Below are 24,307 nucleotides of genomic sequence, written 5' to 3' on the forward strand. Positions count from 1 at the left end.
AGACAGAGATTATACAGACAAACAATAGCAAAGTGGGAACTATAATGACAAAACAATACAGAAGTGAGGATTTCACATCCCAGCTATTGATAAGTGAGTTCTTGCCAGACAGGATGCTATCAAACTAAGTTTCCTTTTACATTTTCTAGGCACTTCCCTTTCTCTGGAGGTGATAGGCATTATCAGGACAGGACTGTATTCCTAACAGCCCAATAGCACCTTATTTCAATGTGACTAGGTTGGAATGTGAGGCTGTGACCGTTCGCTTCCCAGCTTATGGCTGCCTCTGCTCCTTCGCCAAAGATCTTAGCTTAAGCACAGGGCCTCAGACTGTCACAGTAAGAGAAGGCCCTTACACCGGCAGACAGTGATTTTGATTCTTTCTTTTATACCTCTATAACTAGCTAAGTGATAAGAATACAGCTAAATTCTTAGAGTATAGGCCTTTACAGACAGGCCTGAATATCTTTATCCTAACAGATATCCTCACCAGTTGGTTACAAAGAGACTACAGACCCAAACTCCTGGGTCTTAGAACAATGGAAAAATCAGTCAGGTTCTTAAAAGGAAGGATTTTATTTAAAGAGAAAAGGTAAAAGAATCACCTCTGTAAACTTAGGCTGGTAGTTAACCTTACAGAGTAGCAGAAAATTAAGAGAACACAGAGGAACCCTCTCTAGGCTTAATTTCAAAGTTACAACAAAACAGGGAAAACCTTCCTCTAGCAAAGGGAAAATTCACAAGTTGAGAAAACAAAGATAAACTAATACGCCTTGCCTGGCTGTTACTTACAAGTTTGAAATAAGAGAGACTTGTTGAGAAAGATTTGGAGAACATGAATTGATGTCCAGTCCCTCTTAGTCCCAAGAGCGAATGGCCACAGAAACAAAGAATCCAAAACAAAACCTCCTCCCACCCCCCACCAGATTTGAAAGTATCTTTTGTCCCCATTGGTTCCTTTGGTCAGGTGCCAACCAGGTTACTTGAGCTTCTTAACCCCTTACAGGTAGGGAGGAATTTAGGTTACCCCTATGGTTATGACAAGTTTATAGAATATCACCTGCAAATGGTGGAAAACAGGCAATTGCCTTATGTTAATCCATGTAGCTAATTACCAGTGATGCTTAGGCAATAGAATCATAGAACTGGAAGGAACCTTGAAAGGTCATCTAGTCCATTTCCCTGCACTCAAGGCAGGACTAAGTATTATCTAGACTGGGGTGGGCAAACTTTTTGGCTCGAAGGCCTTATTGGGGAATAGAAATTGTATGGCAGGCCATGAATGCTCACAAAATTCGGTTTGAGGTGCCGGAGGGGGTGCGGGCTCTGGGGTGGGGCTGGGGATGAGGATGAGGAGTTTGGGGTGTAGGAGGGTGCTCTGGGCTGGGACTGAGGGGTTCAGAGGGTGAGAGGGGAATAAAGGCTTGTGCAGGGGTGCAGGTTATGGCTGGGGATGGTGTGGGCTCTGGGGTGGGACTGGTCATGAGGAGTTTGGGGTTCAGGAGGGTGCTCCAGGCTGTGATCGAGGAAGAGGATCAGGGCTGAGGCAGGGGTTTGGAGCATGGGGAGAGGCTCAAGGGGTGCAGGCTCTGAGTGACACTTACCTCAAGCGGCTCCCAGAAGCAGTGGCATGTCCCTTCTCCGACTCCTATGTGGAGGCACAGCCTGGCTACTCTGCACGCTGCCCCATCCACAGGCACCCCCCTGCAGCTCCCAGTGGAGCACATAGGAGCTGGAGCGGGGCCATGCCACAGCTTCCGAGAGCCGCGTGGTGCGGCCCCTGACCCTGCGCCCCGGCTACAGCACTGTAATGGGACTGAGCCACGCGATGTGGCCCGACCCTGTGCCTTGGCCAGAGCAGGGCCAAGCCAGGTGGTGTGGCCCCCGAGCCCAGCGCCCCGGCCGGAGCGGGGCCGAGCCAGGTGGTGCGGCTCGCGGGCCAGCTTAAAACAGCTTGCGGGCCATGCTCTGCCCACCACTGATCTAGACCATCCCTAACAGATGTTTGTCCAATATGCTCTTAAAAAATCCCCAATGATGGAGATTCCACAACCGCCCTAGGGGGTGTGCTTAATCACTCTGACAGTTAGGAAGTTTTTCCTAACGTCCAACCTAAATTGCCCTTGCTGCAATTTAAGCATTGCTTCTTGTCCTGTCCTCAGAGTTTAAGAAGAACAATTTTTCTCCCTCCTCCTTGTAACAACAACCTTTTACATACTTGAAAACTGTTATCATGTCCCCTCTTCGTCTTCTTTTTTCCAGACTAAACAAACCCCATTTTTTCAGTCTTCCCTCATAGGTCATGTTTTTGTTAGACCTTTAATCATTTTGTTGCTCTTCTGTGGACTTTCTCCAATTTGTCCACCTCTATCCTGAAATGTGGCGTCCAGAACTGGACACACTACTTCAGTTGAGGCCTAATCAGCACAGAATAGAGTGGAAGAATTACTTCTCGTGTCTTGCTTACAATACTCCTGCTAATATACCCCGGAATGATGTTTGCTTTTTTTGCAACAGTGTTACACTGTTGACTCATATTTAGCTTGTGATCCACTATGTCCCCCAGATCCCTTTCCTCAGTACTTCTTCCTAGGCAGTCATTTCCCATTTTGTGTGTGAGCAGCTGATTGTTCCTTCCAAAGTGGAGTACTTTGCATTTGTCCTTATTGAATTTCATCCTATTTACTTCAGACTATTTCTCCAGTTTGTCCAGATCATTTTGAATTTTACTCCTAATCTCCAAAGCACTTGCAACCCCTCCCAGCTTGGTATTGTCCAGAAACTTTATAAGTGTACTCTGTATGCCATTATCTAAATCACTGATGAAGATATTGAATAGAACCGATCCAGAACTGAACCCTGTGGGACCCCACGCATTATGCCCTTCCAGCATGATTGTGAACCACTGATAACTACTCTCTGGGAACAATTTTCCAACCAGTTATTGTTTACTTAGGTCTACTTCAAAGTCAGGATGATTTCCTATTCTTGGCTAAGGACTCCGAACTGTCAAGAGAAGGCCTAGAACTGTATAAAAAACCCTTGGGTCCTGATCCTTTTTTATCTCAGATCTGCTTTATGCTTTATGCAGGGGAAGCTTGCGTCATAAGACTGAGATTTCCAGTCCCACCTGGATCACCCTGGATATGAACATTGGACTATAACCTATGGACCAATTCTGAAAGAACCCTTTGCAACTACAAAGCTCACCATCTCTGCTATGTAAATGATCTCAAAATTGTACTCATGTCTGTATGTATACTGATCTTTTAACCAATACTTTTTCTTTTTTCTTTTTTAAATAAATTTTAGTTTAGTTAATAAGAATTGACTATAAGTGTGTAGTTGGGTAAGATCTGGAATATTCATTAACTTGGGAGGTAATGTGTCCGATCCTTTGGGATTGGTAGAACTTTCATATTTGACTTGGCTGTCTGGGAGGCAGACCAAGGCTGCGTTGCTGTAAGGGAACTGTTTCTGGCTTCAGTGTAACCAGGTATTGTAGAAGCTGTTTTGTGCTGGCTTGGTAATCTAAATATTGGAATATCCACCAGCCTTGGGGATTGCCTGCCCTATTCTTTTGCAGTTTGCCCTAACTGAGTAACCTCAGTGTGCCCCCCACCCCCCTCGCACCTCGGGACCCTGGTCACACTGACGTATGGAGGAGGTAAGACTTCAAGGAGTTACAGGGTGTTAATATGAAAGACTGAGGTAGTTAGCCCTGTACATTTATTTCTGATTCATTTTGCAGTATCTTAATGTTCCCCTGTCTTATATCTTTTAAGATACAAGATGACCCCTATTGGCTTATTTTTTAATACACTGTATTGCTACTACATAGCAATTAGTCTTTGTTTTTTTACTATTCTATCAGTATGGCTTACTGGTTCCCATTTGTTATTCTGGACCGTTATTTACCCTTTGTAAATGTCTTTTAATATGATGGCAATAGTACATTCTGAAAAGAAATAAGCGGTTACAATCCATTTTGGAAGATTTCTGCACCATAGGGGATGATCTGCAGTGATCATGGAGGGCTACATTTCAGATAATCTTGTTCTCTGTGGGTGACTATTTATTTTCAGCCTCGTAATAGGTGGGGTATTTATCATTTTTAAAATGTTTCCATCATAGCAGTGTTCTCCTGCTGTTACTCTGACAGCCCAAGTTGAAGCTTGTCCTGCATCTAAAGAAAACTATGCAGGATAAGGAGGCAGATGTAAGAAGGCAGATAAGATTTGATAGTCCACTATGAAGAACTAGGCATAGTATAGCAATTTCCCTGATATTTTAATTTAAAAAAAAAAAGAAATTTCAAAACTTGGAAGACTCAGTTGAAGTTGTCAAGCTTGTAACCCTGTCAAAAATAGATTGGGTAATTCATAGAACCAATTTTTAATATATTTGAAATCTCTGTATGGAGTCTTTTAATTTACACTATCTATCCATTTGAATGGAGGTTGTTATATAGTGGAAATCAATGTATTTTATACATTGTTAGTTCTCTCTGCAATCAATGCACAGAGATTTATGAGGGTAACTATTATCAATGCTAATGGGAATTGACTTAAATCCCACATAGGGAAACTAGTTTCTAATGTGCATGTGTTTTTTTCCATGACACAAATATAATTATCCTTCCTGCATCATGGAAGAAATTCATCAGAGTTCCTTATGTAGTCAGCAAGACATAATCCTTTTCAAACCAATTTGGTCAAATGTATTTGTCACTATGTACCTAGCCCAGGGGTATTTATTCAGGCCTTACTTTCCAGAGGAAAACTTCTATTGCCTTTGAATAAAAGTAGAAAAAAAACCCCACTTTTTGAAAATCTGTATACATTCAAATTACCCTATGCTGGATTTTACTAACAGCACAATTTCATAAAACTAAAAGACTAGTCAAGATGTGGGTAGTAAATAAATAACATACTGTGAAAGGGAAATGCAACACTTAATTAAAACACTTGATGCTTACAAAAAAAGAGACCTTTTTAATACCTCTCCTTAAATGTAATAAGACATCAGTGTTAATGACAACAGTGCTGTCCTGCACTAAACAATACACTGAACATCAGTTTTCAATAGATCATGCATTTCTCTACATCTTCTAAAATGCTTTCTAAAGTTGGTTTATATATTTCCTCACCACCCCACCTTATAATCCCATTTTGTGTTTGATATATTGTATGTGCTGTCATTGGGCAAGCAGATAAATTGTTCCTCTCTCTAACATTTTTATCTTCTTCTCCTCCATAGTTCTTTTCATTTTACTTATTCCCACTCTTATGATGAGTATCATTGCTCTTTCTTCCAATACCAGTGTCCTTTTTCTAACACAAGCATTGCTCCTCTGCTGAGCTGTAGCAGAATTCAAGGACCTGGCAAGTCGTCTTCTCTGTGGAGTTAAAATCAGTGATGTAGAGTCTGGGTATATTTCCAGTGTAACTTGTTTTATTTACACACGTACACCAGTCCTGGAACAGAAGCAGTCATAAACTGCAATCTCAGCCCAACACCAGTGTCTGATTGCTATCAAGCTGCTCTGCCCCAAGAATTGACTCTAATTAAAGAGATTAAGGGAGAAAGCAAATTGTCTAGCTGCTCATCACAGCTCTCCCAAAGGACCCTTCCATAACCAGATTAACTACCATACAAGCATTTTTTTTCAAAGTCTAAAAACCTACGTATTGGCCCTCTTAGATGAATATTCTAATTTTCACCTTCACCCACCCTGCAGAAATAGGTAGCTCTCTTGTATACGGTTCCCATTGGATTGTTTTTGTGTTTTGATTAATTTACATTGTACATTTTAAAATCACATGTTGTATTTCTCTAGGTCCATATCATCACATCTTAGATCCACAGGATATTTTGCTGAGGTAGGAGGCAAAAGCGGACAGCAGTCTGCTAGTCAGCAGTTTAGCATTTCACTACAGCTTTCCCATCTGTCTGTTCAACCAAAGAATAGAAACCAGTACACTATACTTCACTGAACAAAACCCACAATAGTCCCAACCTGTGAAGTAAAACCACAATGGACCATTCTAAACAAAGAAGCCCTAAATCTGAACTAGTGGAATAAACATTTAGAGACTTTCTGCCTTTAGATCTGAATTCATGACTCCCTCTGAGAATAGGAGTTTAGTCTTGAATAAATTGTGGAGATGTGATAAAGGATCAAAACATCCAACAGACACAAGAATTTTACAGCATCTAAGCCAAGAGAAATTCACAGGCTCTACATGATATATACAGCACAACACTCCTTTCTGTACACGGGGAGAAAAATAGTAAGCTGTAGAATTAGAATCTTAAATCTTTCTTTCAACCAAAATTGTTAGCTGAACAAATATAAGTTGTCTTTGTCCAATAGATATAAACGGTAACCTCATAACATAACAAAATAGTGATAATCGACTGTCACAAATTAGCTGAAGTGGTAAGTGATGATCAAATAGGAGTGAACACTTTGTCACTGTAGGCTAGAGGCAAACCCAAAAGCTTTCTTTCTTTACCAGATTAATTTTTATATACTAATGAACTAGAACATAATATCAGAGGTAGGAATGTCTAAAACACAGTTCCCATGCATTAGATCCCTTGTCTCTGACCTCCTTAACTAAAAAGAAAGGTACTGTTAACCCTCAAGGTCCCTGCAAATTACAGAAAGCTTTTATATTGCATCTGGAAAGAGCAGAATTTGCAAAGTGGGTCAACTAGGAAATTTAATGCAGACATTTTGAGAGTGCCTTCTCAGTCCCAACCCCTGCCACTTCTATTGTTGGTTAATGTGTGTTATGGGACAAGGGAGTCAAGCTCATTTTGTGAAGAGGGCTGAATTCCATTTTTAATTATGGTCTGTGGGCCAGGTATACACTTAGATTCCATATTCCTCTTGATCCACAGTGCATTTGCCCCACAGACATCAGTGGGAAGTTAGCACAGAGATCAAAGGCGAAGTATGACTCTCTTGTAATAGCTATCTAGTTACTATCACTATCTGTTGTTTGTTCAGTGGCTAAGGATTCGTCTATGCAATAAAGTTGCACTGGTTTAGCTAAAGTTTATTTCTTTTGACTGACATTAGTTAAACCAGTGCAAATCCCTGTAGGAACAGTCTTATTTGAATTTGAGCAGCTTATTTGGGTTTTGCTCAAATAGATTCCCAATCAGTATAAAATAAACTGAAATAACACTCTGCTTTTTACACTGGTTTAACTAAATGGGTTTAATATAACAGCTTGAATAAAACAGGTGTAACTTTCTTAGGTGGACAAGGCCTTATTGTAATATTGAGCATCACTGACTGGGAAAATATGCTGTTTTCTACAGTCATTGCTGTTTCTGTCCACTGTTTCTTTTTTATGCCAAATTCCCTTTTTTCCTACTCTTCATCTTCCATTTCTTTGCATGTCTTCTTCCTCCTTTCTTCTGCATTTTTTTCCGTGTAGCAACTCTCATTTCCCAGACTCCATGAGTTTCATTTGCACACTCTTCACTATTTCATCTGTGAAATGATCTGCATAACCATGCAAATTGGCCCTTTAAGACAGAAGATGGAAGTCTCCAGGGTCATGCCACTCCATTCCTGGGGCTTTTCTGAAAACTGAAGAGGCAGCCACTAGGAGAGAAGTAGCCCCAGGGAGAGCAAGTTTATGATCTCAGGAGAGCCCAGGATGCTAATTCTCAAAGAGTAGATGAGGAAAAGCTCCTGCCTCTATCTCAGCCAGCCATAACGATGTGCTCTCCAAGGGTAGCTGCAATTTATAGGCTTTCACACATGATCAGGTTATGAACAGCCTTTCTCAAACAAGGGAGGAAATTGTAGCTACTGCCAGAGACAGGGAGAACTTTACCTTGTTTGGACTTTGCCACATGACTTCTGTGCAGAGGGTTCTCTAAAGGAAAAAAACAACCTAACAAGTGGTCGTATTGTTTGTTTTTAGATAACTTAATGGATGTGGCCTTTGGCTAGGCTACATTCATCAATGAAGCAGTAAATTCTGTCGCTGTTGAAGTCTTTCAAGTTATTTAAGTTCTAGAATTCCAATAACTATCAAATGGCTCTTGAACTAGGTTTTTTTGTTTGCTTGCTTTTTGCCCAACTCTCAACCATTTAAAATACTGGAATGTCTTTATGTTGAACATTCTAGTAACAGCAGAAGCATCTGAAACTGCAAACCTTATAGCTGCATTTTTTGATTCAATCATGCTGAAAAGGTTAGTATGTGAGATGAACTTGGCTAAGAGTATCCTCCTCCTCAAGTGTAACTATATGCAAACAGTGCTAGTCCTTATGAGATGCTCCCTTCTGCTGAGACTTCTTATTGAGCTGACTATGGGGGGAAAGGAATGGATTCCCTACCCCATATGGAATTGGGCAGTTTTCTGGCTATCCTCCAGTAGGCTTTTTATTTTGATTGAGGAAGGTAGTAGTCCCATCTAATTGCTTCCTCAGCCACAAATACTGAAGCAGCCAGCTGACACCTTCTTGAGAGTCAGGAGGCATTGAATAGGGTGGTGGTAACTCTTTCCCCTCCAAAAATGACTATGACATGGGGCATCATGAGAGCAAGTGGCATGTTTCCTTCAGGATCTGAGTTCTTGATATTCAAATAATAGAGTGAAGAAGAAGAGTTCAGTTCACAATCACTCATGAACTGAACTACTCCATCACAAACTGAATTCTGTTGTTTGCATGGCTCTGACTTTTAGGGGCAACTTTTGAGTAGGCCTCTTGCAAATGCACTCATTTGTACCTGAAAACCTCCCTCCCCCACCACCCATTTGTGACTTCAGCAAGTCTGCATTTACGCATCCACTCACAGATTTTGTGTATGCAAGTCTACATGGATACTCTTAAACTTTGCAGCCAAAGATGGAGGCCCACTTAAAATGTTAAGAAGTAACCATGACAGGGAATAAGACACGTCTCAGCTTGTGAAAAAAATGTTTGTCCATCAGGTGATTGTCCATAGCTATTCCATTCTTCATGTGCATGTGTCCCAGGCACTCAGATTGGAATCTTTTGGCCAGAAGTGGTCACCCATTTGCCCTGAATGTCCTTGTGCCCCATACTAATGGCATTAAGGATGGAGCAGGCCCAACCACTTCTCAGTTCCTCCTTAACACCTGTCTAAAATTCCTAAAAGAAATTGTACATAGTGTGTATATAAATAGTATTAGGATTAGCGATAATATAGTTAGAGTAGGTTTTCCTGCCAACTGGTAGTTTAAAATAATTTTATAGTCTTTGCTTTATTTTGGAAAAAAATTAGGCTGTTATGAAAAACCTTCAGTATACAATTTTCCACAAGAATAAGGTTATGCTTAGACCCCATCCATAAAGTAGTCTCTGATTTTCATTTGAATCAAGTGCTACACTAAGCAGTTTTCCTTCTCAAAGCACATACAAGTCAGGGAGAAGCTAGACTGCATGCCTTACATGTCCTTAGCACGCTCCGGTTCTATTTAGATAGGGTGAGAGAGTCTTGAGAAGACTTTAAACAGTCAATATCATTTGCAGACAGGTTAAAGGGGCAAGCTATTTCAACCCAAAGGCTTTCAAATGGGTGTCCAGTTGCATTACACTATTATGAGCTAGCCAATTTAGATCCTCAGCCATCATCTTCTGCTTCCTTGAGAAGCATACCCATCTCAGAAAAATGCAGAGCAGCAACTTGTGGTTCAGTCTAGACCTCTATGAAGCACTGTTCTCTAGTTGAAACAAACATGATCTGGTGCTTCTTTTGGCAGATTTACACTGCAATGTTTGTTTAGGTAGACTCAAACATCTACCTCCATGTTACCAGGTCACTGCTTGTGAGTCACCAAGAGTGGAATATATGGACAGTCATTCAAACAATAAGAAACAATTATTTGCCTTACAGTATCTGGTTCTTTGAGATGTGTTGTCCACATGGATTCCACAACCCATGAAGGGCAGTTGGGCCTGTTCCAAACTTTAAGCCCTTGGTACATGGCACAAGAACACTGAGAGCTCAAGCATGACCCCAACAAATATTCCGTCCAAAAGATTCTGATTTTAGGCATACAAGGCATGTGTGCACCAAGAGTGGAATCCATGTGGACAAGACACCTCAAAAGAACCACACTTACTATAAGGTAAGTCACCATTTCATTTTGTGTCTGTCAAATCATGCTGTTATGGAACATGATTGTGTATGTGAGGTATCACTACTGGCATGCTACTGTTAGCCATGCAAATGGATATTTGAAACTTAGCAGAATTTGTTTATGATGTTTCAAGCATGGAAGTAATTGTCTGAAGCATGAAAAGCAGTGACAGGTTGCAGCATGCATATTGCTAGGAGTTGCCTAGCAATAATTCATTGCCATCAGTGGCTTTGTAGAGAGGGTTCGTCGGGCTTCATCCCTCTCCGGGATGGTGGGGAACCACACAGCCTCCTTTAATCCTTGCATGGCCCCTTGGGGAATTGGTTGGGTCGCAGGAGTCCTGACTCAAGCCTTCTGGCAGGGGGCTCACACACACAGGTAACAATTAGCAGATAACCAGCCTAGGCCCTAGGTCAGTGTGGGGCAGCAAAGAATCACAGCTCAGGCCCTTGGTCAGGGGCTGAGCAAACACAGATAGCAGTTAGCAGTTAACAAGCCCAGGTCCTGGATCAGGGTGGGGCAGCGATGAGTTCAGGGCTCAGGCCCTCAGGCAGAGGCTGAGCAAACACAGGTAAATAGCACACCCAGGCTTCAGGCTCCGAGGGCCTGGGAGAGGGGGAGACTGCCACCCGTGAGTTGGGTGGTGGGGGGGATGCAGGCCCTCCCACTACACTGCGTCCCAGTCCGGGGTCCTAGCAGTGGCCAAAGGACCGCTGTTGTGTCAGTGGGGATCCTGGCCACAACACATTGACATGCGTTCTGGCTGTGGTGCATCCAGACTCGGGTTGGCTGCCCCCGGGCTACTTCCCTACTCCCACTCTGGAGGTACCTGAGTCAAGGTGGAGTCCTCAAGGGGGTCGATCACCATTGGATCCTCGGGGTAGCTGGCGAGGGGTAGGCTCAGCAACTCTCCCACATGCTGATCCATGTTGAGTACTGGCCCGTCAGGCCAGTCTCCAGGTCCGCTGCTGGTTGCTGGAGTCTCCCCAGCTGGAGCTGGGCCGGAGGCATCTGGCCTCTCCAGCAGCTGTCTCCTGAATCAGCTCTGAGGCTGGGCTCTTATATTTCTTGTCTGGCTTCTGACTCTCTGGGGGGTGGGCTTGGAATGCTCTGGCTCTGCCCACTCTGGTGTCTGGTGGAGCTCATCCCTCTCCAGGGCACCGAGGAACCACACTGCCTCCTTACAGGCTTTTAAGAAAGTGAAGTGGGCATATAATAATAAAGCTCTCTTATATAGTGCTTTGTGGCAGCTGATCTCAAAGAGCTTTACAAAAGAGATGAGCATAATTATCCCCATCTGTCAAATGGGGATAAACGGAGGGGCAAATCACTTCAGCTCAGTGTGCATGGTACAAAGGTAGAATAAAACATGGGATCATTAGAGAAATCCAATAAGTGTATCAAAGGAGAGAAGAGTAAGCAGGGGAAGGTCCCTGTATTTTATGGTAGGCACTATAAGGACAGAATAGTCCTAAGATTTGGATGCCCTTATGGCAACTACCAGTCAATAGAGTTGGATGAGCATAAGTGAGGGCAAAATTTTACCCAAAGCCTATATTGCAAAGTACAAATGTTTTCATATTCATGTTGGTTTTAGTAAAATGTACAGAATAGTAGAATAATGTTCATCTGTATTGTGAAAGTTAGTGCCTCATTTACAGGCATGAGAGAAGTTCATAATGTGTGAACATCTGTCTGTTTGTGTACCTTGCATATTATTTGGGTAGAATTAAGGTTATATGTGCCCTTTTGTAATATAGATTGAAGAATTAAGCATATGCATAGAGTTGCACAACTCCCATTATATCACTTTGTCACTGCGTCTTGCCTACCTAAATTCGCCCCATAGATTCAACTGTATACAATATAATGTTCACTTGTGGTGCTAAACTGTTGTTCTCTGATAAACAGCTGCTGCATTCCACCCCAGAGAGAGTTGCTTTTCCATGGTGAGGGAAGTGATATTTGTAAACGTAGCTGGTAAAGTGCATTGGGATCCTTCCAAACAAAATGTGACATATAAATATAAGACAATAATTAATAATTACTTCTAACTTAAGTAATAATCACCTTGTATTCACACACAGCCCCATGAGACCTATCTTTCTTTGCTATATATTGCAGCATGAGAGTTTGAAAACAAGGCTTTATTATGGAAACTGTTTAGCAACTGTAACTGTAGCAGTAGCTGCCAGTTCCATTGTAATGAAATAACATACAAAGGATAGTATTTTCAAGTTTTGAGAAACCTTACACGTAAAACTGGGTGACACAATGTGAATTTTCCTCCACAAAGCTCATTGTAGGACTTTGGCTTTAATTTGTGACCCTGGGGATATTTTAGCCAGGCAAATGATGTGACAAAATAAAACTCCGTAAGTGTCGTGTTTAAATAAAACCAATGGAGAGAAGTAGTCAAATAAACCTCTGTCCCACTATCCATTCTGGCACTATTTCTGACTCATTCCATAGCTCTTTGTTCTTCCCAAATCCTTGTTTCACTCTATAGTTGCCCTACTTCAAACATGTATAGGTCCCATAACCTTTTAGGGGTATCGAGTGCAAGTCACTTGACCCACATATACTGCCTGAGAGTGGCATTTTGATTGTTCCTCTGCTATAACTCCATTTGCTGAGCTGCTGCAATGCATTGGAATCAATGAAATTTGAGGATGTTTGTGGTACTTGGCACGTGGTACTTGGCCAGATCTTGTAATTACTTCCAGGTTGGCACAACAACCAAGTTGTTCTGTCACTTGTCACTGTATCTTCCTTGTATAGACTATCTGTGAAGAATAGTATTGCCTGTATGTTGGAATCATCCCCATATATCCATGTCCTAGTGCTGGTCCATTCATGCATAGATGCCCATATACATTAATTCCAAAGATTAATTTAAGCTGATGCTAAAACTCTCAATCAGAATGTGTTAAATTTCTGCCTATCTGTTGCAGATCACAGAAGGGGAGGGGTTGATATTCTCTGCTTTTAAGATAGATGGTTGACTTGTCCTTCACAGGAGGAGAAAAAATTTCCAATCATTTTGCACCACTGGAGTCTGGCTTAAGCTGCTGGAAGATAAATGCCATTGGAAGAAAGCAGATATGATACTTTCCAGTGTAGACAGACATCCCTGCTAAAACTGGGGACTAAAATGTGCAAAACACAAATCTAAAAATGGCATATCTGGAGAGTTTATCTACCTTTAAATTACTGTCACTGTTAAATTAGCAGGTGCACTGCTTTGCACATCTGATGAATATTTTCCCCCATTCTCTTTACACAGTGAAATCACTGTGTCACAAGAGCTTTGAAGTATATAATTACTTACTTATTTTCTTCCCACTGAGTTTTAGCATACCTCTCTCTTATCCAGAAATGTTCCCACTCATGATTTTATTTTAATAGCTCCATAAAGTTTTTGGGGTCAGAGCAGAACAATTGTCACCAGGAAAGTAAAACAGAGAACCCAGCTCTAGAGCTCCAGTCCTTCTACTGTACAGAGAACCCTGTACATATGAGCATAGAGCACTGGTCTGGGGTTCAGGAAACAGTTCTGTCTGGGCCTTCTGGGTGACCTTGCACAAGTCACTTCAGCCTGTATCCCCTCCGTCAAATGGGAAGCCTCGCCTCTGTAAAGTGCTTTTCAGAGTTGCTGATGAAAAGTGCAATGTAAGAGTTTGGTAATATTCTTATAGCAGTTACTAAGGACAAGCATTGTATTATTGTGACCGAATGCAGCCCCATATTCACGCCATACAAACTATTGTAATAACCTTAGTACAAAATATGTCTTGTGAGGTACCATTTGAAAACTGATAACTCACTAGTCAATAATAGTATGATGGAGTGTGTAGCAGCATTATATGTAAAGTTATAAATTCCCTTTAAATGATGATGGTAGCACATGTTCAAACCCATGTAGCCCAATTAGGCATGAGGGGTCAAGCAGCTCTTAAAGGAGTGCATGTTTACCTCAGTTTACATGTAAGTTGTAAACAGGGTCCTCAGACAGGGAGAAAGGGAAGATGGGTGACAAGGAAAATCTTCATTTTTTAGCAAACAAAGGTAAGAAGAAACAGCATGTAATTTCTTTCACCGCCAGACACCATGCCATTTTCTTTTACTGTTTGAATAAACTTGGGTTTGAGCGGTAACTTTCAGGAAAATTCATCTCCAAGAGGGACTGGACTATAAAAGTGAGAGGCAAAAACACCCCGAGATCTCTCTTTTCACCCAAAAAGACAAAAACAGCTGTTGGACTTTGGGAGCTGACCCTGGCCTGAGAGTTTGGTCAGCAATGTTACTGGAAACACGTGGTAAAGGACTTCCCCTTGAACCAAGTCTAGTTGGTTAAGCCCAGAAACTGTTTTATCTTTATTTCTCTTGTAACTATTTCTGACTTTGTCTTAGACTGCAAGTGAGTACAAGCATATCTCTTTTATAGTTAAATACACTTGTTTTAGTCTTTAATTAAAACTATTGCAGCATTGTAAATTGTTTGGGTAACTTTATTTCAGGTAACAGGCTGTTGTACACCGACCCGCTTAGTGAGGCAATGGACCTCACATATCTGGACTCTCTAGGAGAGGGCTGGACAGGGCAAAATGAGGAAAATCTGGGACTGGGAGTGTGTTGAGGTCACCCTGCAAGTAGTGCCAAGGCTGCTGGGGCCAGAGCTGCTGGAGCAGGGCTGTGGCTATACACTTACACTCAGGGTATGACCTTCATGCTGTTTGTCTGTGTGTGAGCAGCCCAGGTGGGAGATACAGTAGCAAAGCATTGTGAGGCACCCCAGGTTGCAGGGCAAGCATGATACAGTCCCTCACTGATCTGGTTTGTACCCCAACATGTCATAATTGCAGACAGGAGAAAATTGTGGACTATTGGGACAGTTGCCTAGAAAGTTCAAAGATGTCTCTCGATTAATTCTTGTGGGTCAACATTTTCTTTGTGCTCCTCTTCATCATCCTTCCTTCCAGCCACTTATAGTTACACTTTGGCAAGGTGCAATGACACCACATACACAGTATTCTCCTGCTCCTAAATGGGAGGATATGTTTAGCTCTAAGATCAAGGCCTCTCCACATAGTGCTTTCTGTCATGCAACAGAAAGACACAAACTGGATCTACTTTTGTGTGACCCTTTTCAGTCTTCACAGTTCTAAAGAATCTAGGTCTTATAGCTTCTTTTAAATCCAAGTCTTCCACCGTGCACCGTTGCTTAGATACAGAGGACAGTTAGAAATATTCTGAATAAAAGAAAATGGTGTGTCTTTTTCCAACTAGGTTCTCTGACCAAAGAAAAGAGAAAAAATCAGTATGAAATTAAGTTTGTTGTTTCTTTAGACACATGCACATTCAGTCTACCTAACTTTGCAACCTGGCTTTCAATTTAAGAAGTTTCTTTCTTTGATAGCAGATGAAGTCCTTAGTATGAGTGCATGGACAAAGACACCAATGATTACAAAATTGTCTGAGAGATTTTCTCAGCTGAAAAGCATGGAATACTCTTTAGAGAGCATATAACTGAATGTAAGGAAGATTTTTAAGAAGCCCATGCTCTTTAATTTACTGAAGAGGGGGTTATCTATAAGGACCCAATTCTGAGGGGTCTTTAGAATCCTTGAACACAAGCCATGCAGGGTATGGCCTTACATGGCAAATTAATCTGACCACTATTACAGCCGTATTCCTGTGAACCACTTTTTAAACAGAGAATTAATTCAGTTTCCAAAAGCGCCTATGCAGCAGGTCTGTGTAACAATTTGTAATGTAGAGTATATAAATTTCAGTTAATTAATTGAAATTAATTTAACATATTGATGTGCAGGGTATTTGAAAGCTTCTGTGATTTTGATTATTTTGGTTTCTTTGCTTTGGAAGGAGCTTGACCTTTCTACAGAGAAATGTACCAGAGCAAACACAGAAGGTACTGTGGCACTGATTAAAGATTAGGTGTCCACCTTAATTTGAATCACTGGATTTTTTTCTAGTTCATGTCAACTTTAATGATAAAAATACATATATGGCTTGTTCTCACTTACCCTATGTTACTTGCGGATGTCTTTTCCTGTTTGTTAATTAGGTGTCAGGATTTCAGTCATTAATGTAAATCATTAATATGTTATGAATAAATGCTGTACATGTGTACAAGGGCACTTAATTGAATAATTCAAGCACTAACTGAAGCACCAAGTGCCTTAGAGTGGATAGGCAAGAGCTTCATTTTTTTAAAAAAAATATTGATTGACATTGTGGACTATAATATCAATGACAATTTTACAACAATAATAGTGACTTGTGACAATAGAATGAAAGATGGTCACTTGGTTTCATCATTATTCAACAGAATTCAATGGATTTGATCTGTGTTTCAGTTGTGTACCAGTCTCTCTGTTAGCTCATCACTCAACTGGATGAGATTGATGTAACAGAGGGGATTTGATGGCCTTGGGAACCTCTGTTGCTAAATGATGACCAAAGCAAATCCCTGCAACCTAACTCCTATTCTCTTCAGTGGGAGTGAAATTGCACCTAAACGTGGTAAAGGATGGAGGTATGGGGTGGAAAGAAAAATATTACAAGTGTGCATGCAACACTGAGAAAGAGTAAATGTTTAGGGTTTACTTGTTCCTGCCACAGCACAGGCCACTGGACTTGATGACTTCTCAAGATCCCTTCTAAGCCTACATTTCTATGATCCAATCATTCTATAAGGAGCTGTAACCAATATGTGAAGAAACTATGTTTCTCTGCTTTCTCAGCAGGTTACTGTGTTTTGGATCTCAATGGAAGAAATGTATCTGAGGCTGAAACCTGGACAAAATGGAGATAACTGTGGAAGAAGGGGTCCATGCAGAGGGACAGAGGAAGATTATGCCTGCATATTTCACTGGGCATGTAATTCTGCCTTTTTTCCCAAAAGGTAAGCAGTACCAATGTTTTACTGTTTACTTCCATTTTCTAGAACCCTGGGCTGCAGTGGTGGTTTGAATTTGTTTTTGTTTTTTTTCCCCTCACCTGACATGGCTGATGAAAGGTTATGATTATTCCTTGTGGCTCATGAACTTCATCGTAGTAGTCAACTTTTTCACCTCTGGTTTATATTACTTTAATGAGAACTCCCTGGGGATGCCATGGATGAGCTTCCAGAAGCTCCAGCTAGCAGAATGTGCCTTCCACTCCTTGAATAGGATGGATGACCATGAGTCCATGTGGAACATTGCACTAGTGACATATCCAGTTCCAGTTGCATATTAAGGTCTTAGCTTCAAAACCCTATATGTTGGAGGACCCTTTCAGTTAAGAGATTGCTGTCCTCTTTATGCCTCATTTTGAAATAATCTGCTGGGGAGTCTCGGCTCTCTGTGTGTGATAAAATACTTGATTTTGTGAGCTCTCAATGGGGCATAGTTGTTCCAAGAGATCTGGGATTTTTCAAGCCTCAGATCATTCGGCAAAGTTATAGAAGGCAATAAAAAAGTTTTCATTACAAACCTGTCTCAAAGTTCCAAAGTCAGAGATGAATAGAATTTAATTAGTTTGTGACACTTTTCTGTTTTCCTGTAACTCAAACTTGACAACATGCAGGCCCTTCGCCCACAGTTTGAATTGGGTCTTCTTTATTTTACAATATTTAAACTAGGCATATATCCTGATCTTTGTTACTCTGTGAAACCTGATAACTTGTCATTGTGAGTCTACCTGCTTTCTTTTCACACTTGTAAATTAGACATGGAATTATTTCATTATAATTCTATTAGTCTATTTATTTTACAGTCAGTCATGAAAAAGCTCAGAGAACCACTTTTAGAACAAGCCGTAACAATACATTATAATGTGTGACAGGGTCAGGCCAGATGGCTACAAGAGTGCTTTTTTTGAAGCAGAAAAGAATTTTATTTGTGTAACACTTACAAAGAATCACCAAAAAGGATAAAGCAAAACTATGCAACAAAACAAAGGCAAACACAAGGAATAACACAGCAGCCTTCAGGAGGGAGAAGTGTTCAGGCTAGCCTGGGCCCAGAGCGGGGGGTCTTCCTCGACACTTGTGGTCTTCCACCCTCCTGAGTTACCTGGTGGCCTAGAGTGGGGGTGGCTTCCTCGACACTCATGGTCTTCCACCCCCTCGAGTTACCTAGTGCCACGCCCAGTGTCACCAATTATTCCTCTCCTGAGAGTGCCCGACAAGATGGGCACGGCTGCGGGGTGGGCGGTTTGGGGGTGGGGAGGGATGTACACCACGTGTGATAGGTGACAGTAATGATGGTATCCACAGCAGCAACGGCTGGGGCTGGGGTCTCTCGCTCTTCCCCTCAATCAAAGGGTCAGACGGAGGGAACTGGATGGGGTCACTGAGCAGAGAACCTCGGACAGAGCCCACCGCTCCTCGAAGGCGTCAAGGAAGTCGGTGGACGCCACACAGAGGAACTCCGCCCGGATACGTGAATGTACTGAGGATCGGAAAACGGCCCTACAATCGCAGGACGCTTCATTAGCCAACCTCCTTTCTCTGGTTTTATAAATGGCTGTTTTAGCTAGGGCTAGGAGGAGGTTAACCAGGAGATCTCGCGATTTTGTGGGGCCACGGATGGGGAGTGTGTAAATAAAAAGGTGAGGGGAAAAGTGTAGCCAAAAGCATAATAAAATATTCGTGAGGAGCCGGAAAAGGGGCCGCAGCCTGGCACACTCTAAATATACGTGCACCAGGGTTTCCCTCACATTGCAAAAAAGGGCAAATATCCGGGACGGGGGTGAACCATGTCAAAAACACGCCCGTGCTCACAGCTCTGTGAAGGAGCCGCCGACTAATGTCTCCAACGGGCCTCGGGAGCAAGGTGGAATACAGGCTGGCCCACCGGGGTTGCTCACCCTCTAAAGGTGGCAGGAGGTCCCGCCACTTTGTATCGGGGCAGGACAGCAGAGTGTGGGTGTAAAGGGTGTGAAGCGTGAGTGTGTATAGATATTTCCATGGCGCGATTTGGAAGCTGACCAGCTGCAGTTCATGCAGCCGGCTCGCAGTGAAAGGGTGAGGGGTTTGTTGAGATCTACAGGGTAGGGGCCCAATTGAAAGATCCGGTGGGCCTGGGATAGAGGGTGGGCAGGGTGCGCCCTCGCGCAGGGCTCAGTTGAGATAAGCCTGAGCAGCGGGCGTCAAGGCGGCCTTCACCTCCTGAAGTACGCGCCGGGGAGTACGAGGTCTGGAGAGCCCCATGCACCGAGCGAGCGTCACGGGATCCAGCCAGTCTCCCCGGTTGTAGTCCAGGAGGTCTCCAACTCTCGTGATTTCCGCCAGGACCAAACTCTGGTGCACCGAGAGGGACTCTGCCGCCTGCACACAGAGCTGGGGGTTGTGTAGCAGGGGCTCCACGAGGAGATCTGCTCCCACGGTGGCCGCCACGGACCTGGCCATTGAAAACCATTTCCAGGTCCGGAGGAGGTCCTGGTAGAAGACCGGCAGCCTGGAGAGGTCTCGCGGAAAACCTCTCGGACAAAGATAAAAGAGCTGCCGGTCGTATCGGAGCCCTTGGAAGCTCCATGTTGAACTACCTGCACTATAAAGTAGTCTCCGCAGGGCCTGGAGGTGGAAGACACAGACCTGAGTATGCAGACAGTTCAGGCCCTGCCCTCCTTCCTTCAGGGGTAGATGAAGAACCCCAACAGGCGCCCAGTGCGTTCCTGACCAAAAGAACTCTAGAATCGATGTCCGGAGGTTGGTCAGGAAACCCGGGGCCGGGACCAGGGTGTTGAGCCGGTACCAGAGCGTGGACAGGACTAGTTTGTTAAGCACCAGTGCTCTCCCTCGGAGGGAGAGACATCGGACTGGCCTCGTCCATTTCCGCTCGATCACCCCGCCTTCTAAATTTTGCCAGTTCTTCGGCGGGGAAGGGTGCGTGGGGGAAAGGTAAACGCCGAGATAGAGCAGTGGACCTGCACTCCACCGGATGGTCTGAAGTGTGGGTGGGAGGGAGCCTACCTGCCGCCAGTCCCCCACCACCAAGCCAGAGCTCTTGACCCAGTTGACTCGGGTGGAGGAGGCTGCCGAATAGATGGCCTGGCATGCCTCCACTCGCGCCAAGTCGCCCGGGTCCTGGACCACGAGGAATACATCATCGGCGTACGCCGACAGGACCAGCCGCAGCTCCGGCTCCCGCAGCACCAACCCTGTCATCCTCCTGCGGAGGAGACAGAGGAAAGGCTCGATCACCAGAGCGTACAACTGGCCCGAGAGGGGGCACCCCTGCCGCACTCCTCGCCCGAAGCTGACCGGTTCAGTCAGGGTCCAGTTGAGCCTAACCAAACACTCCGCGGAGGCATACAGCACCCAGAGAAAACTCACAAACTGAGGTCCGAAACCAAACGCCTGCAGAATGCTCAGGAGGTACCCATGGTCTACTCTATCGAACGCCTTCTCCTGATCAAGAGACAGGAGGGCGAACGACAGACCATCTCTCTGCCCGAGTTCCAGAAGGTCTCGGACTAGAAAGAGGTTGTCAAAAATGCTGCGACCCGGGACAGTATAGGTCTGGTCTGGGTGGATCACGTCCGCCATCATGGACCCTAGCCGCAGCGAGATTGCTTTCGCTACGATTTTGTAATCCGTGCTAAGGAGTGAGACGGGACGCCAGTTTCGTAGATCGCGGAGGTCCCCCTTCTGCGGCAGCAAAGCGAGCACCGCTCGCCTGCACAACAGAGGGAGGACCCCGCTCTGCAAGGACTCAGCCCAGACGGTGACTAGGTCTGGGCTGAGAATGTCCCAGAACGTGCGGTAAAACTCCACGGTCAGCCCGTCCATGCCCGGAGATTTATTGGTGGGCATGCGACGGAGGGCTTCCAAGAACTCGGCCAGGGTGAGAGGCAGCTCTAGTCGGTCTCGGTCGCCCACACCAACCGTGGGGAGTTCCTCCCAGAGCACCCTGCAAGCGCCAGGATCGGTTGGATCTGGGAAGAAAAGGCTTGTGTAGAAGTCACGGGCCCTCCCACACATCTCCTCCGGATCCATGAGGGGGGGGCCGTCTTCCGCAAGAAGGCAGGTGATGTGTTTCTTGGCCCCCCTCGTTTTCTCCAGGGCATAGAAGAAGCGGGAGCCGCAGTCCATCTCCTGAAGGAGGCGGATGCGGGACTGAACGAAGGCACCTCGGGCCCCGTGGTCCTCAAGGGCCCGGCGCTCCTCCCGCTTCTCCCGGCATGCTCCGCAGAGGGACGGGTCCTCGGGATCGGCGGCCAGGCGCCTCTCCATCTCTAAGACCTCCCGTTCCAACTGCTCTATCGCCGCATTTCGCCGTCGGCTGGTGTCCCGAGTGTAGTCACGACAGAAGAGCTTGGCACGCACCTTCCCGAGATCCCACCATCGCCGCACCGAGGGAAAGGCATGCCACTGCTCTCGCCAGGCCAGCCAAAACTCCCGGAAGGACATCACAAAGCTCTCGTCCTCCAACAGGCTGTTATTAAGGTGCCAATAGGCCGGCCCCGGTCTCTCTGCACGGAGGGAGACCGTTACGGTGACTAAATGATGATCAGAGAATGGGGCCGGCCGAATGGCGGAGGAGTGGGCCTGTGAAAGATGGAAACGGGATAAGTAAATACGGTCCAACCGAGAGTGGTGTGACCGATGGGCCTCCACCCAGACAAAGGTGAACGTGGAGGTGTCATCTGGGTGATGGTCATGCCAGACGTCCACTAGGGAGTGATGTTCAACTATCCCTTGGAGAATATTCGCGGCGGCCGGGCTCGGTTCAGCCCCTGAGCGGTCCCGTTCCTCGAGGGTGGTGTTAAAGTCCCCTCCCAGGACCAGGCACTCATGCAAATCCAGGGTGCCGAGAAAGTCGGACACCCGCTGATAAAATTGTGGCCACCTGGAGCTCATTTGCGGGGCATAGATGTTAACAAGATTGACCACGAGCCCCTCCATACGGACTCGAAGGTGCAGCAGGTGGCCTGGCACGGCCTCATTGACCCCTAGCACCTCAGGCCGTAGGTTGGGGGAGAACAGGGTCGCCACTCCAGCTTGCCAGGTCGCGAAGTGGCTAAAGTATACCCCGTCCCCCCACTCCAGCCGCCACTTGTCCTCGGCGGCCGGGTCCCTATGGGTCTCCTGCAGGAAAACTACAGAGTACCCCCCTTCCCGAAGGTAAGAGAGCACCTGGGACCTGCGGAGAGCCATCCTACAGCCCCTGGTATTCAGGGTCACAATAATAAGAGGTGTCATGCGGAGGGCTGGGGGGATGGGGGTTTCGTGTTGGCGGGGGTGTTCAGGGCCCCTGGCAGGTTGCGCAGCAACCCGTGACCCATCCCGTGGGTGAGTAGATCGCGAGTAGATCGTGAGTGCCTCCTGCTGCCGGTGCCCCAGCAGGGGGGGTGGCAAGTATCTTGACAATAGTGGTGGTGGGGGGGTCTTGGGGGTCGGGCAGGGGTGGTGGTGGGGGAGGGACAACTAATTTTATTGAAACGGTCTCACCCCTCTCGTTCCCCGCCATTGTGAGCAGGGAAAGACAGGGAGACACCGGAAGGAAAAGGGGGGAGGGGAGAAGCGGAGCAGCCGCTCCTCCCTATGTGCTGCAGGAGGGGGGGTGGGGGAATGCCGAGGGGGTTGGACTGGGAGGGGGGGGGAAACAAAATCGGGGTCTGGTAATAGGGGCAACCTGTGGGATAAGCAATCCGGGGGTGGGGGTGCAGACCCACACACGTTTGTCCAAAGAGTCTCGGGTGGTCGGCTGTTATGTCCGGTCCGGAAGGCAAAGTTCAAAGCGAACAGCTGGATCCGAAGGGAGATGGCAGGTTGCCAGCAGGGGCAGGCGGTGGGGGGGCCGTGACAGTTGTAGTAACGATGGGGGGGTAGGGGCACCGATGGATCGGGGGTGGAGGGGTCTCCACGCCACACCCCCTGTGCCGCCACAAACGCAAGGAAACCACAGTCAAACTCCCCCCCACGAGAGTATAATTCAGAAAGTTACTCAGTCTTATGGCCCCCTTCACGATGATTTATAGCTCTCCTGGATTATTTCTCGTGTCTTCTAAAATCTTCTTCTCCAGCTGTATTGGCTGTGTTCCAAGGCTTCCGGCATGCTGAGAATGTTGTAAAGTCCGAGTTGCTAGCAAAACGACTGGGTCTGGGGGTTTCCACTCCCCCCTCCGGACAGCAAAATCGGCAATCTCCCCCCCCCTCCTCCGGGGGCTCAGCTGAGGCAAATAGCTGCGCCTGAAAGCAGGCATGGGAGTGGGGGGGGGCGGGAGCTGGCGGCAAGCTGAGGGCCGACAGCACGTAAACGGAAAAAAAAAACAGAAATCAAAAGAAAACAAAAAAAGCGTCTGGCCCGGTCGGGGGGGGGGACTAAGGCAGGTGCAAAAAGTAACAAAAATCCAGGCCAGGGGGCTTTAGGAAAGAATAGAAAGCAGATAGCTGAGGAGCAAGCAAAAGACGTTCCGTTTCCCAACAGGGAAGGTTTCAGAACAATCAAGAACTTTCTGGAAACAATTAAGGCAGATAGGCTGATTCGAACACCTGCAGCCAATCAAGAAGCTGCTAGAATCAATTAAGGCAGGCTAATCAGGGCACCTGGATTTAAAAAGGAGCTCATTTCAGTTTGTGGCGTGCGTGTGAGGAGCTGGGAGCAAGAGGCGCAAGAAGCTGAGATTGAGAAGGCGTACTAGTGGAAGACTGAGAAGTACCAAGCATTGTCAGACATCAGGAGGAAAGTTCTGTGGTGAGAATAAAGAAGGTGTTGGGAGGAGGCCATGGGAAAGTAGCACAGGGGGTTGTAGCTGTCATGAAGCTGTTACAGGAGCCACTGTAGACAGCTGCAATCCACAGGGCCCTGGGCTGGAACCTGGAGTAGAGGGCGGGCCCAGGTTCCCTCCATCCTCCAACTCCCTATTTGATACCTGAGAAGTTGACCTGGACTGTGGATTCCACCAGAGGGGAAGGTCTCTGGCCTGTTCCCTGATCCACTAGGTGGATCAGCAGAGACTGTGGGGATTGTTCTTCTTCCTTTTCCCCATGCTGGTCGGTGATGAGGCTAACTGAGTGAACTGCAGATTTGAGCCACAAAAGTGGCCAAACTGAGAGCTGCTGTGAACCTCTGAGGCGAGCAAATCTGCCAGTAAGTGCAGGACCCACCAAGGCAGAGGAGGAACTTTGTCACAAATGTTTTAGATTAAGATA

The 24,307-nt window shown here is 45.5% G+C and overlaps 1 long non-coding RNA gene across 1 annotated transcript in view; it reads left to right on the forward strand.

Annotated features, from left to right (window-relative positions):
- The window catches only part of LOC125643054 (uncharacterized), a 129,654-nt gene that overhangs the window by 37,451 nt on the left and 67,896 nt on the right, over positions 1 to 24,307 (forward strand). The window contains exon 3 of the long non-coding RNA XR_007358568.2: positions 16,908 to 17,068. This is a non-coding gene — a long non-coding RNA (uncharacterized LOC125643054). The remainder of the gene's footprint in view (positions 1 to 16,907; positions 17,069 to 24,307) is intronic.

This window comes from Caretta caretta, chromosome 9, assembly GCF_965140235.1.
Source record: "Caretta caretta isolate rCarCar2 chromosome 9, rCarCar1.hap1, whole genome shotgun sequence".
Classification (NCBI taxonomy): domain Eukaryota; kingdom Metazoa; phylum Chordata; order Testudines; family Cheloniidae; genus Caretta; species Caretta caretta.